Source organism: Lepidochelys kempii, chromosome 1 (assembly GCF_965140265.1).
Source record: "Lepidochelys kempii isolate rLepKem1 chromosome 1, rLepKem1.hap2, whole genome shotgun sequence".
NCBI classification, from domain to species: Eukaryota; Metazoa; Chordata; order Testudines; family Cheloniidae; genus Lepidochelys; species Lepidochelys kempii.
Window position 1 is genome coordinate 53,586,698 of NC_133256.1, and position 14,497 is coordinate 53,601,194.

Here is a 14,497-nt window from a genome sequence, read left to right on the forward strand (position 1 = left end):
CCCAGTATCCTGTCTACCGACAGTGGCCAATCCCAGGTGCCCCAGAGGGAGTGACTCTAACAGGTAATGATCAGTGATCTCTCTCCTGCCATCCATCTCCACCCTCTCACAAAGAGAGGCTAGGGACACCATTCCTTACCCATCCTGGTTAATGGACTTAGCCTCCATGAATTTATCCAGTTCTCTTTTCAACCCTGGTATAGTCCTAGCCTTCACAACCTCCTCAGGCAAGGAGTTCCACAAGTTGACTGTGCGCTGTGTGAAGAAGAACTTCCTTTTATTTGTTTTAAACCTGCTGCCCATTAATTTCATTTGGTGGCCCCTAGTTCTTACATTATGGGAATAAGTAAATAATTTTTCCTTATTCACTTTCTCCACACCACTCATGATTTAAAATACCTCTATCATCTCCCGCCCCCCCGTCTCCTCTTTGCCAAGCTGAAAAGTCCTAGCCTCTTTAATCTCTCCTCATATGGGACCCGTTCCAAAGCCCTAATCATTTTAGTTGCCCTTTTGTGAACCTTTTCTAATGCCAGTATATCCTTTTTGACATGAGGGGACCACATCTGTACGCAGTATTCAAGATGTGGGCATACCATGGATTTATATAAGGGCAATAAGATATTCTCCGTCTTATTCTCTATCCCTTTTTTAATGATTCCTAACATCCTGTTTGCTTTTTTGGCTGCCGCTGCACACTGTGTGAACTATCCACGATGACACCAAGATCTTTCTCCTGATTAGTTGTAGCTAAATTAGCCCCCATCATAATGTATAATTGGGGTTATTTTTTCCAATGTGCATTACTTTACATTTCATTAAATTTCATTTGCCATTTTGTTGCCCGATCACTTAGTTTTGTGAGATCTTTCTGAAGTCCTTCACAGTCTGCTTTGGTCAGGATCAATGTCGTCCAAAGCTTTTAAGAGATTGAGTCCTATGTAAGTGCTAAGAGTTGTCTTATTACAGATAAAAAAAAGCAGTGATTTGTTAGAGCCCGTTCCAAAGCCCTAATCATTTTAGTTGCCCTTTTGTGAACCTTTTCTAATGCCAGTATATCCTTTTTGACATGAGGGGACCACATCTGTACGCAGTATTCAAGATGTGGGCATACCATGGATTTATATAAGGGCAATAAGATATTCTCCGTCTTATTCTCTATCCCTTTTTTAATGATTCCTAACATCCTGTTTGCTTTTTTGGCTGCCGCTGCACACTGTGTGAACTATCCACGATGACACCAAGATCTTTCTCCTGATTAGTTGTAGCTAAATTAGCCCCCATCATAATGTATAATTGGGGTTATTTTTTCCAATGTGCATTACTTTACATTTCATTAAATTTCATTTGCCATTTTGTTGCCCGATCACTTAGTTTTGTGAGATCTTTCTGAAGTCCTTCACAGTCTGCTTTGGTCAGGATCAATGTCGTCCAAAGCTTTTAAGAGATTGAGTCCTATGTAAGTGCTAAGAGTTGTCTTATTACAGATAAAAAAAAGCAGTGATTTGTTAGAGCCCAAATAAATATTTATCAGGTAGGAAATATGTATTAAAATATTAATTCCAGAGAGGCCTTAGAACTCCCTTTCATTGTTTCAGTATTTTGGGTCAGTAAAGAAGATTGTTCTCTCTCTCTCTCTCTCTCTGGGAACAACAACTTTAATGATAAAGCATTTTACTTCCCAGTGGGAAACTGAGTTTCATGAGGCAGATTAGGACTGAAAAAATTCACATTGGAGACGACTAAAAAAAACAGACAGGTCCTTCACTGTTTCAAGGTAAATTCTGTGTTTGTTGTTGCCTTAATGACTTCAGCTAATTTAATGGTTAGTTTAACCAGCTGTTAAATTAATCAGAATGTTTTTTTGTTTAAATGAAAATCTAACCTCATCTTTGGAAATCTTCATTGGCTCAAAGTAGCACCACTGATTTCAGTGAGGTTACTCAAAAGGTGTATGTAGGTGTGGCAGAATCTAGCCCATTCAGTATAAATGGGAATATGGAGTGTCTAGTCTTTGCAAGTCAGTGGGACTTAAGCTCCTAAATCACTTCAGCCCAGATCCTCAAACATATTTAGGTGTCTAAACCCCACTGAAATCAGTGGGAGTCAAGTGTATAAAAATATCATTTAGGATCTGGGGTTTAGGCACTGCTGAAAATGTTGCCTTTTATGGATTGTGACTTAAATCCCAGTATGAGATCAGTAATCCTCAGTGGGCTAAAAACTATATAGATCAAAGTCAAGTCTGCTAAATATTAGAAAGCAAACAAATCTGAGCAAGGGGAGAAAAAGCTGTATACGGTGGGCCAAGTTCACACCAGAGTAAGTGGATGAATTCCATCTAGGTCAATGGAGTTGTGCCTGCATACCCTTTAGAGATTTAAGAGTGGCATACTACAAGGGGCCAGACTCTGATCTCAGTTTCCCCAATGTGAGCCTGGAGTATTTCCTTTGAAATCAATGGAGTTAAACAGGTGTAAGAACAGAATTTGCACTGAGAGGAATACGGACTCCAGCGACTGAATTCAGTCCTCAGAGCAACAAAGAGGCATTAAATAAAGCAATGTTGTAAAAAATATCTCTATTGTGTAAAAAAATCCTTTTTTACTGAAAGCTGAAAGCATACTTGAATTTTAAATTGTAATAGGGTCAGTAAGCATTTTGGTCTGACAGCAGTTGAAAAGGCTGGAGAAGGTTTCCATGATAAAAATGCATGCAATAGCACAGCCTGAAATGATTGGGTATGAAGCTGGAAGAGGAATGTTAAAAGTAGGTGGTACCTCTATCATTTATTTCACCTGCTCTTTTTCATAATGCCATGGACCGCCTGCCACATAAGCAAGAAGTGAGCTACATCACCTGATGCCTATTATCACAACAATTCCATTGAACTGTAGAGACAAAAAGTCTATTTTATGTCATTGTCAGATGTCAACCAAGCTCATTATACAAATGCAGAAGGAGCTCCACGCAATAGAGCAACCTGAAGAGACTTATTTTCTGTGACTGCTGCCTACAGACAGCTATAAAGTCATAATTAAATCAGAGGATGGAAGAGGCATTGAACAATTGCTATTGAAAGTTCACGAGTATAATGTAACTGTCTTACAGCATAAATAAAAGAGTACCAGCATCTACTGTAATATGTTTTCATGCAAATGCTTTAAATAAAAAGTAAGTCTAGAAACTTAAAATAATCAATAATGCTTTATAAAAGACAAAATATGTACAGCAAACTTACAAAAGGGAAAATACGAATAACTTTCAAAAATGAAGAAACATTTTAACTAGCCATTTGCACATACAAATCCTCTATTTGTATGCACTTTCTGATAACTGCATGTACAAATTGGGTTTGTAAACACACATGTATATTTGTGAAAACAGCCGTGAAGCATCAATTTGTGTCATTTGGTAGCACACTACATATCTAATTCTAATTAAAGCCACTTTGTACTCCCCCTATTCTGAGACATGCCAGGGATCAGTTCAGATCTCAGCACAAGCTATAGCTGCTCTAACTTGTGTCTGGCTACCAATGGCCACAAAAAGATGCTCAAGCAGCCAGGAGTATCTGCAATGCTGGAGCAGTGCTCGTACCAGATCTTTCCTCCCCTGGAAAATGCCAGGGGTAGTGTAGAGCTCTCACACAGATTCAGTATCACCCGGACATTCCCTGTACACTGGAGAAAGTCCATGATGACAAGATATGCCAGCTTTATAACCTCCTTGCACTGATGGAGTGATACGGCCATTGTGCAAGAGATAAACAGGTTATTTTCCAGGGGTTGTTGGTCCTTTTTAAATGAAGCAGGTCCAGATCTCTTGTGCCAGAACAGGTGCTCCCCATTTGGCCAATTAAGGATGGGGCTGCATATGGGCCTATTACGGATCAGGGCAACTCAAGGAGGGAGGGGACACCTGAAGGAAGCTGTAGGAGGTCCCTGGGGGAAGGCAGAAAAGTAGCAGAGGTATGTGCTGGCCAACCTTCCTGAGCTAGGGATGGAGAGGACTATAGGCTTACCTGCTGATACCTCCATATCGGAGAGCGGGAACAAGAGGCTGAGGGCCAGGGGAAGAGTGGAAGGCCTACCTGTTGGCCTCTCTAAGCTTAGAGGACAATGGGACATGTGGCCAGCGACAGATGCTCTCCTGGTGAAGATTAATTCCCAACAGAGAGGCTGAGGAGGGGTTTCCCACCAGCAAGAGTGAGGTTTCACTCTGGCTGGAAGGGCTGGGGTGGCTGTCCTGGCAGAATAGCAGAAGAGGACCAAAGACAAGCCCAGATGTGGTGGAAGATGCTAGAGTGTGGTATGTGCTACGCTGATGGGCTAAATGTTGTGGCATTCTAAGGACTAAATGCACTGGGGGTGATATGGCTTCGGAGCTTTGTTACAGATTATTTGCACTTTGCCTATCTTGGAGTCCTTAGGGCTCAAGAGGAGAAGTGCAACAATAACCCCAGTGTTAGGGCATGGGAGTGCTCAGGAGACTGCAAGGGGAGGGATTCGGGGACAGGAACCAGGTAATTCACAGTTCTGTATTTTGATGAGCACACAGAAACTCAGCTAACTGAAACAGAGGCTATCACTCGTTTCTTGAACCTTTACTGCTACCATAAAAGGAAAAAAACCTCAAATTCTTGGAAGTCTGGAGTTCACAATGAAGAAAGAAAGAAGGTTCCAGGATGGGGCGGAGGGGGGCTGTTAAGCTTTGGGGGCTTTCTTGTAGCTGGAATGCCAAACTGAAAATCATCCACTATTCATGCACAATTACAACTTTTTAAAACACGTCATTCCGTCTTGACATTGTATATTATGGATTGCCGCAAAGCACTATATGTTAAATGGCCTGTAATCCATGGAGCTATTAGTTTCTGGGGTCAAAGATACATTTTTTAAAAGTGTGGTTGAATATGAGTTTACACCACACATACTAACGGTTAGGCTCCTTTGAAATGGGCAAATAATCCACATTCCATTAATCTTTTGAATGTGTATTTACCCAGCAGATTAATGCACAGTGGCTTTGAAGGTTATTACAGTCCATGAGATCGATGAGCTAAAATCTTCTTTCCAATCTGCATGTTAGATCTAGTCTATGCTCCTCATAAATTGTTCTCAGCATGTGGGGAGAGTAGAATCCCCTTGAAGAGATCCAGATATCCAGAGATTAGTCTGACATTGATCGCGGGCAAGATAATGGAGCGGCTGATATGGGACTTGATTAACAAAGAACTAAAAAAGGGTAATGTAATTAATGCAAATCAACATGGTTTTATGGAAAACAGATCCTGTCAAACTAATCTGATGTCATTTTTTTGATGAAATTACAAGTTTAGTTGATAAAGATAATAGTATTGATGTAATATACTTGGACTTCTGTAAGGCATTTGACTTGTTACCACATGGCATTTTAATTTAAAAATGAGAACAATGTAAAATTAACATGGCACACATTAAATGGATTAAAAACTGGCTAACTGATAGGTCTCAAAAAGTAAGTGTAAGTGGGGAATTGTCATTGAACAGGTCTGTTCCCAGTCGGCTCCCACAGGAATTGGTGCTTGGCCCTACACTATCTAACACCTTTACCAATGACCTGGAAGAAAACATAAAATCAACACTGATAAAGTTTACAGCTGACACAAAAATTGGAGGAGTGCAAAAAATGAAGAGACTAGGTCACTGATTCAGACTGACTGAGATCACTTGGTAAATGGGTTGTAAACAAGCAATATTCATTTTAATATGGCTAAATGTAAATGTACACATCTGGGAACAAAGAATGTAGGCCACACTTACAGGATGGGAACTCTATCTAAGGGCTTGTCTTCACTGGCACTTTACAGGGCTGCAACTTTCTCGCTCAGGGGTGTCCCAGCGCTGGTAGCTATGCCCCTCCTGGAGGTGGGTTCTTTCCTGGAGGTGGGTGAGACTCTCTCCCAGCGCTCTGCCACGACTACACAAGCAACATTAAAGCACTCCCACGGCAGCGCTTTAACGTTGACAGTATAGACAAGCCCTAAGAAGCAGTGACTCTGAAAAAAATGTGGGGGGTCATGATGGATAATCAGCTGAACAGGACCTTCCAGCATGATGCTGTGGCCAAAAGAGCTAATGTGATCCTGGGACGCGTAAACAGGGGAATCTCGAGTAAGAGTAGAGAGGTTATTTGACCTCTGTATTTGACACTGATGTGACGGCTGCTAGAACAGAGTGTCTGGGTCTGGTGTCAACAATTCAAGAAGAGAGAGTTCAGAGAAGAGCTACAAGAATGAATAAAGGATCAGAAAGCATACCTTATACTACTAGACTCAAGGAGTGCAATCTATTTAGCTTAACAAAGAAAAGGTTAAGGGCTAAGTTGATTACCATCTATAAGTATCTACATGGGGAACAGAGATTTAAGAATGGGCTTTTCAATCTAGCAGAAGAAAGTTTAACATGATCCAATAGCTAGAAGTTGAAGGTAGACAAATTCAGGCTTTGTCTACCCTCCCAGCTAATGCTGGTAGAACTACGTGATGTTGCTCAAGGGTGTGGAAAATCCAGGAGGGTTTCTCCTGCCACCATAACTATTGTCTCTTGGGAAGATGGAGTACCTACACCAATGGGAGCCGCTCTCACATCAGCATAGTAGCATCTTCACTAAGCACTACAATGGTCCTGTAAATTCTGCTCTAGGAATTAATCTGGGGAAGTTCTATGGCCTGTACTATACAGGAAGTCAGACTAGATGATAACACTGGTCCCTTCTGGCCGTAGAATCTGACTCCATCATACAGAACAAAGAGGAGGATTTGCCTCTATCAGGTGTATAATTTATACTCTTACCACACTCTCTCTTTTACACACTGAAATACCGTTTTTTATATATATTATTTGTTTATATTCCTAATGCAGTAGCATCCAAAGATCCTGTCCAGGACCACTGTGCTAGGTTTGTTACAAACACACATGAAAAGCAGAATCCCCACCCCAAAGGACATACACTCTAAGGGTTCGATTATGCATTTTATGCATATCCCTGAATAATTGCCGCAGTCAGTCACAACGCATCCCAGGACAGCAGAGCCACTCTGGGTAGACGGGTGAATAACAGCCAGTCTGAAGAGCAGGTTTTTCCCTCCTGTGTACAGAAGAGGAGCAGAGACATGATTCAATCTACCCGCCATCTCCTTGTTCCCCATAATCCAGCAAGCTCTATTACAGTCACAGAATGGGGATATTGGGAAATCTTTAATCCCCCATGCTACTCCCCAGTGCTACCACATTAGCGCTAGTCATATTCTAGCTCTAAGAAGACAAGTGGCATTGTAGAGGGATACACTCAGACAAATACAACTGATGCATGTACATGTATTGACTCATAGAAAGGACGTTCAGGTGGTTAGAGCACTCACTTAGGAGTTGGAGACCTCAGTTTAAACCTGTTCTGCCACAGGTTTCCTTGCGTGGCTGTGACCATTTAGTCTCTCTGTGTCTTAGTTTCCCCAGCTGCAATAGCACTTCAATATCCTCACAAGGGTGTTGTGAAGATAAAGACACAAAAGACTGTGAGGTGCTCAGATACTACAGTAACGGCGGCTATATGAATACCAAAACAGATAGTTGGTACTTAATCGGTCTGTAATCTACCAGTTTCTTCCTTTTTTACCTTGCTGTCATTGGCTCAAAAGTGTCATCTGATTACATCAAATCCTGAAAGTGGAGGTTACAGAAACAATTTGTGCGTCTTAAAAGTGAAATTGTATTTGAGATCTCAAAGCAAACACCTGTCCCACCTAGTCATGGCAGTGGGGCTGGAACATTTTTAATAGTGGGGGTGCTGAAAGCCAACCCTCTTACCCCTGTCCACCGCTCCCTCCCCAGAGCTGAGGCCAAGAGCAAAGCTCGGGGCGCGGAGCAGCAGCCGGGACCCCAGGTGCATGGGGCTGGCAGCCGGGACCCGGGCACGCAGGGCCAGGAGCCTGGAGTGATGCAGCACCCCCTGCACTTCTAGTTCCCGTGCCTATGGTTCATGGGACAGAAGAGCTTTCAGATGTCCTTTTTCAATTCTGTATCCTCTGTATAAAATTAAAAATAATCTCTAAACTCTGTTTGCAGTATTGTTGTAGCCATGTTGGTCCCAGGATATTAGAGAGACAAGGTGAGTGAAATATATTATTTTATTGGACCAATTTTTGTTGGTGAAAGAGACAAGCTTTCAGGCTTAACACAGTTCTTCTTCAGGTCTGGGAAAGGTACTTGGAGTTCCACAGCTAAATACAAGGTGGAACAGCTTGTTTAGCATAAGGAGTTAGCACATGTTGCAAAAGACAATTCAAGGTGAAGAGGGCAATTAACACCTCTGCAGTCATAGGACAAAGGAGGGTTAATGGGTTTCAGATTGTTGTAATGAGCCATAAATCCAGTGTCTTTACTGAGTCCATGATTTTTAGTATCTACTAAAAACAAGAATTTAAGCTCCCACCCTCATCTTTTGAAGGTGTTGTGCAGGTTTCCTTTGAGTACGAGGACTAACAGGTCCACAATGGAGCGATCATTTTGTGAAAAGCATTCACCCACGGGTGATGTGGTGTTTTTGTCTTTTATCACCCACCTTGTCTATGTAATCTCTGTGATATTTAAAACAGTCCACACCGTCTGGATTTCAATAAAACCAAACACTAGCACAGGGATCGGCAACGTTTGACACACAGCCTGCCAGGGTAAGCCCCCTGGTGGGCTGGGCCGGTTTGTTTACCTGCCGCGTCTGCAGGTTTGGCTGATCACAGCTCCCACTGGCCGCGGTTTGTCACTCCAGGCCAATGGGGGCTGCGGGAAGCGGTGGCCAGAATATCCCTCATCCCGCACCGCTTCCTGCATGGGGGCCATTGGCCTCGAGTGACAAACCGCGGCCAGTGGGAGCCGCGATCGGCCGAACCTGTGGACATGGTAGGTAAACAAACCAGCCCAGCCCGCCAGGGGGCTTACTCTGATGGGCCACATGCCAAACATTGCCAATCTCTGCACTAGCACTATGCCTAAGACTATGTCTACACTACTAAGTTCAGTCAACACAAGCTACATTGGCATAGAGCCTCCGACTTCTGTATAACACTCAGGCGCATGCCTGCTGGAATGCTTGTGTCAGCACTTTGTATATTCACCACAAGTAGTGGTATCGATATAAAATGCTTGCATAGCCTCTTCTCCACACGCACTGAGAAGATTCAAGACTTTTTGCTTACTCCAAGCAGCAGTGTGTCTCATAGCTGTCTGTGCACATGGAGCTGGCATGGCTAACAAAGGTGAGCTCACTAAAGTGGGCAATCAGGAAAAGGCATTTGAAAAACACACATGGGGCTTTAAAGGGGAGGGGGATGCAGGCTTCCAGTCTCTGTGGCCCCTGGGAAATTGATTCAAAACTGTGACCGGAGCAACCACTGTCGTGGGGACAGGAGCATTGTGGGACAGCTGCTGGAGGAATGTTAGGATTGACACAGGTAATTGTAGTGTCTACACTCACACCGCACTAACCCAAGGAAGTTCCACCATGGCTCTGTGTCACTCAGGGAGGTGGCATCATTGTAACGGGTTGCTTATGTTGGTGGGACACAAATTTTGGTGTAGACACATGCACAACTAGTTGCAAGTTGACATAGGTCTACCTACCTTTGTAGTGTAGGCCTAATGAAAAAGAATGTGTGATAGTAATGACTGCTTTAATAAAAATTCTTCTGTGAAGAATGCAAGAGGCACAATTTGGAAGTGTGTAAATCAGGGATTAATTCAAATGAGAAGATTTGCAGACAGAGTAAAATCCTGGTCTCAATAGAGCCAATGGTTTCAATGAACCAGGATTTAGCTCATATTGGACCAAATTCAGAGGTGATGTAAACAGTGGCAAAAGATAAACATCTGTCAAAGAAGCCTCAACCAGTGTAATCTTCACATCAAGAAGCTAGAAAAAGGTACAAGTTAAAGTGAAGCTGGAGAAGAGGGGCTAATATAACCCAATCCTTGCACTCTCCTATCAATTGCTTTACCTGGTTGCTCTGTAGAAATCTTGATTTTAAAATTCCAGAAACAAGCACAGAATTCCATGTTTCAGACTGATTTGGAGGAAGTAGTTGCCAAGCCAAGAAAAAAAAAAATCTGAGCGAAGTTTCTAAATTCTTTGCAGCACTTTGATATCCACAAATGATCTACTATCCTTGCAGATTGGGAATGGAGGACTTTGCATTCAGGTGCCCTCATTTAGAATTGCTTAATTACTAGGAGGTGTCCTCCATTTTGAAAAGGTCCACAAGGACACTCAGATCCAAAAAATAAACTAAAATAAAAATAATCACAAAGTATACTACCACCTGAAAACTACAGCTGGCTTTCTGTTAGCTCTCCATTGAATCACACAAAGAATGTGTAATTTACACGTCCACCAGGGACAATTATGATCTATTTACAGACATACACTATCGGGTCTTCCCTTGGAGACCAGGAGGAGTGATTTAACAATGCTGCATTTTATTCCTGCTTTAGGGTTTCATTTTATAAGAACAAATAAAAGCACAATTTCTTAAAAAACTCATCCCACTTTATCTGACTGCACAGTAGATTTGCCATGAATTGTGTTCAAACAGCCTCTCAATCACTCTGAATTTACAATCTTTTGAAATGTGTAAAGATTACCATTGGCTTTTTTAATTTATTTTTTACAGAAACTTATTCAGGTATCTTATCTTTATTACAAAGAGAGACTGAAAAGTCTAAAATCACAACCAAGTGTAAATTTTGACTATCCTTGTGAAGGCAATTGAAGTGAAAGCATTTGCACGCTAAGCTTCATTGACTAAGAATATCCTGAGTTTGTATATTTGAAGGAGGCTGCTTATCTGAACTGTTTCAAGAGATTATTTTACATCTTTAAAATATAGAGTATAAAATATTAACATTTTAAAGTGAGAAGGTTTCCAAGCAACTTATTAAGTGAATGGAGTATTGCACCCATTTGGGCCAGATTCTAAAATGGTGTAAATCCGCTACTCTGATTAACACCAGCCAGGAGTTTGATCCACAGAGCAGTTAGTTTGACAGACCCCTCTTTCAAAGCCAAATTACATTCTGTATTTCAGTGGGCTATTTCTAAATGGGTTGGTTATATGTTCACCTTTATCAGCATGATAACAAGGCTACACAGCTTTGAGTTCTGATTCATTTCACCTTGACACCTATAGAAATGTCAAGTATTAACCTGAATTTCGATTCCAAAATATTAATCACCATCTGTATATGGATGTGTGTATGTGCACATGCATCAAACACACAGCCTGTCACAGTCCGTAACCTAACTGTTCTTTTTGTCTTTCTAGCTGAAAAACAATAAGGACCGAGATCATCTTGGAACAATACACAGCCTCTACTAAACTTGTACTAGAATTATAAGGTATATGCAGCATAATTTCTGCATTTTCAAATATCCCCTTATATTATTGGTTCTTACAGGGCTGTCACCAAGCACAAGTGTAAAACATTTTATATACCTTATAGAAAGGATTAGCTGTCTATGATAAAGCTGCCTGTGATGAGGTGAATAGATCCTTCAAGGGAATGGATACTAAAGGGTTAAAAAGGGGAGCAATCATCTCCCCAGCTGTAGCCTAGAGGCAGGCTAAGGACAGCAAGGATAAAAGGCTGCAGCCCAGCTAGACCAGGGTGGCTGCTGGAAGACAGAAAGCCACAGTGAGGAAGTGGCATAAGGTAAGAATGGAGGAAGTTGCCTGGAGAAACCACTTGTCCACCAGAAGGGACTGGAGAAGATTACTAGGCAGGAGGTACTTATAAGCCCCTGAGATAGGCAACAGCCCAGGGAAACAGCAGATTTAAACAAACTCCCTCATTTCTCCACCCAGGGTCCCTGAGCAGGGAACCAAAGGAGAAGGTGGGCCTGGGTCCCTCTAGCACCTCCTGTAGGGATGAGGTAGAGGCTGCGAAGAACCCTGTCCCTGGCTGGGAACAATAACAGGAATACTGGACATTGCCTTTGTGTTCCTGCTTTAACTTACTTTATTTCTGCCCTGTTAAAGAAAAAAGGGAAGAAACCTGTAAAGGAGGCAGCACCAGAAAGTGGTTTAGGAGAGGCCCGGAGCCAAAGGCCCAAACTCCTGGCACTATTGAATGAAGGTCCTCTAAAGGGGCAGGCAGAACTTTGGTTGGGGCCAGACTCCTTTCAGTCCTGAAAGAGGAGAGACCCAAGTAACCTAGCCACAGGACTGAAGTTACGGATGAAGTCTGATGGATATAGGTTCCATCCCTGAACCAACTCAGGGAAACCGAGGCAGGGAAAACTGCAGTTCTGCAGCAGACTGCCAGAGGGTGCTACGGGGCTTCGGCCCTCCAGTTACACTGCCTAATTGAACGCAAGTACGAGATGATCCCTTGCGGTCCCTTTTTAATAAAGCATCCAAAATTATACTAGCTGTGAAATACATAAAGATCAAGACTCATGTTCCAGGACATAAACCAATCGTTAACGACACAAGCTAAGAAGAACCTTCCTCCATCGCTGTATTATTGCAAAACTGTCTGCTGTGCAGGATCTACACCTTACTCTGAAGCATCTGGTATTGACAATGCCAGAGAAGAGTATTACCTTAGGCACCAGCTTGTTTCTTTGTGAGTGGATGCTCCATCCCCGCTTTGCCCCTACTCTGCCCCTTCCCCCAAAGCCCCACCCTCGCTCTGCCTCTTCCCGTCCCCACTCTGCCCCCTCCCTGAGGCCCTGCCCCCGCCCTGCCTCATCCCATCCCCACTCCCACTCCCTCCCCCCAGCACTTCCCACCCACCATCAAGCAGCTGATCGGCTTGACCCACCCAGCAACTGGTCCACGAGTGGCTGCGGGGTGCTGAGCACCCATTATTTTTTTCCTGTGGAGTCGGCACCGGTGGGAATTACTATGACCCAATATGACACTTTCTGTGTCCCTACTTTCTGTTTAGCAGGAGAAGTATAGTGCCTGTTAGCTGTGTCTGAATTCATACTGATGTCACGCTTAGTCAATCTGTAAACAGAGTATTTCTAGCTCATCTATTTCAATCTGCAGCCAAAAGCCTGCCCATCAAAACCCTGATTCAGAAAGCTGAAGTGGCTGAAAAAAAGCATTTGGGCCAGAACTTCAGCTAGTGTAAATCAACACAGCTCCACAGATTTCAGTCTTTGCCGATTTTCAGTAGCTGAGCATCTGGGGTACCTTGTTTCAAAGTGGCCTAGTTTCTGTGGCAATCATAGTAAGATTCTTCCTTTCTTCTTTGGAACACCTCAAGCTGCTCCTTTCTCATGAACTGCAGCTATTGCACGCAGAGTAAATGTAATCATCCCAAACCACACACAAAACGGTCTCCCACACGCAGAGCTGAGTGGCCCTTTCCTGCAGTAAACCCCAGGAGGCTTACCTCATGGATTTACATCAGTGGTGGGCAACCTGCAGTCAGGATAATCCGCTGGCGGGCCCGCAAGACAGTGTTTACATTGACCATCCACAGGCACGGCCGCCTGCAGCTCCCAATTTACCCACTGAAAATGAGGACCCTTTATATTGTCTCCAGTAAGTTATCCCCAAATCACTAATCGCTTTGGCTAATGTAAAACCAGGAGCCTAACCTTAAGCATACATTTTTGAAAACTTGGACCTATGTCTTGCTAAAGAAGCTCATATCCAGTTGCCATCCAGCAAAACCGCAGGTTACAGTTTCAGAAAAGTCTGACCCACAATAACAAAGAAATATGTTGGCTCAGTATATTCTATTCCACTTGAAAGAAAAAATGCCATTATCCCTAAGGAAATAAAATTTGCAGACTCCGTATAGTACTTTACTCTGCAAGTATGACAAAGTGTTCAGTGTTCAAACAAGTGTTCAAAATCAATTATATCAACCTTTAGGCCGTTTATTTATCTACGCCCCTTGAAATAAGGGACAAGATGCTCAGTTACTGAAAAAAGCAGAAGCTTCTTTATATTTTATTTTACCATCACAAGCAAAAAAACTCTTTGGAAGCTGAAACAACTTCCTATTCATTCGTTTCTACACAGTGATGCAATCATAGCTGAATCTGCTTTCCAAACCTGCTCAGCAAAATTATTATTGTGCAAGTGCTTTGTAAAAAGCACAATTGCCTGAAATTACACTAGAGTCAAATATTGATTAAAAAAAAAAGTGCCACACACGGAATGAAAACTAACTGCTGTGAAACTTAATGAAACCCACTGAGTACCAAGGACACAGGCAGCCAAACCGAATTTAAAAAGGTGTCAGGAAGGGGGGCTCTATAATCAAACTAGCCACTAGGGTAGATGAGATAAGCAGAGTAACTTTTCTCTGCCGTGAGATCAAAACAGAATGTAATTATTATGCATGAGATGAAAAGTTAAAATATCCTCCAGACTTCCTGTGTTCATAGATCAGATCCCAGGGCTTAGTGCACAATATAGAATTTGCCTTGCCTAGTTTAAGGT

General features: G+C 42.6%; 1 protein-coding gene across 5 annotated transcripts in view; it reads right to left on the minus strand.

Moving 5' to 3' along the window:
• Positions 1-14,497, minus strand: part of LHFPL6 (LHFPL tetraspan subfamily member 6) — a 249,540-nt gene that overhangs the window by 218,459 nt on the left and 16,584 nt on the right. The window lies entirely within an intron of this gene.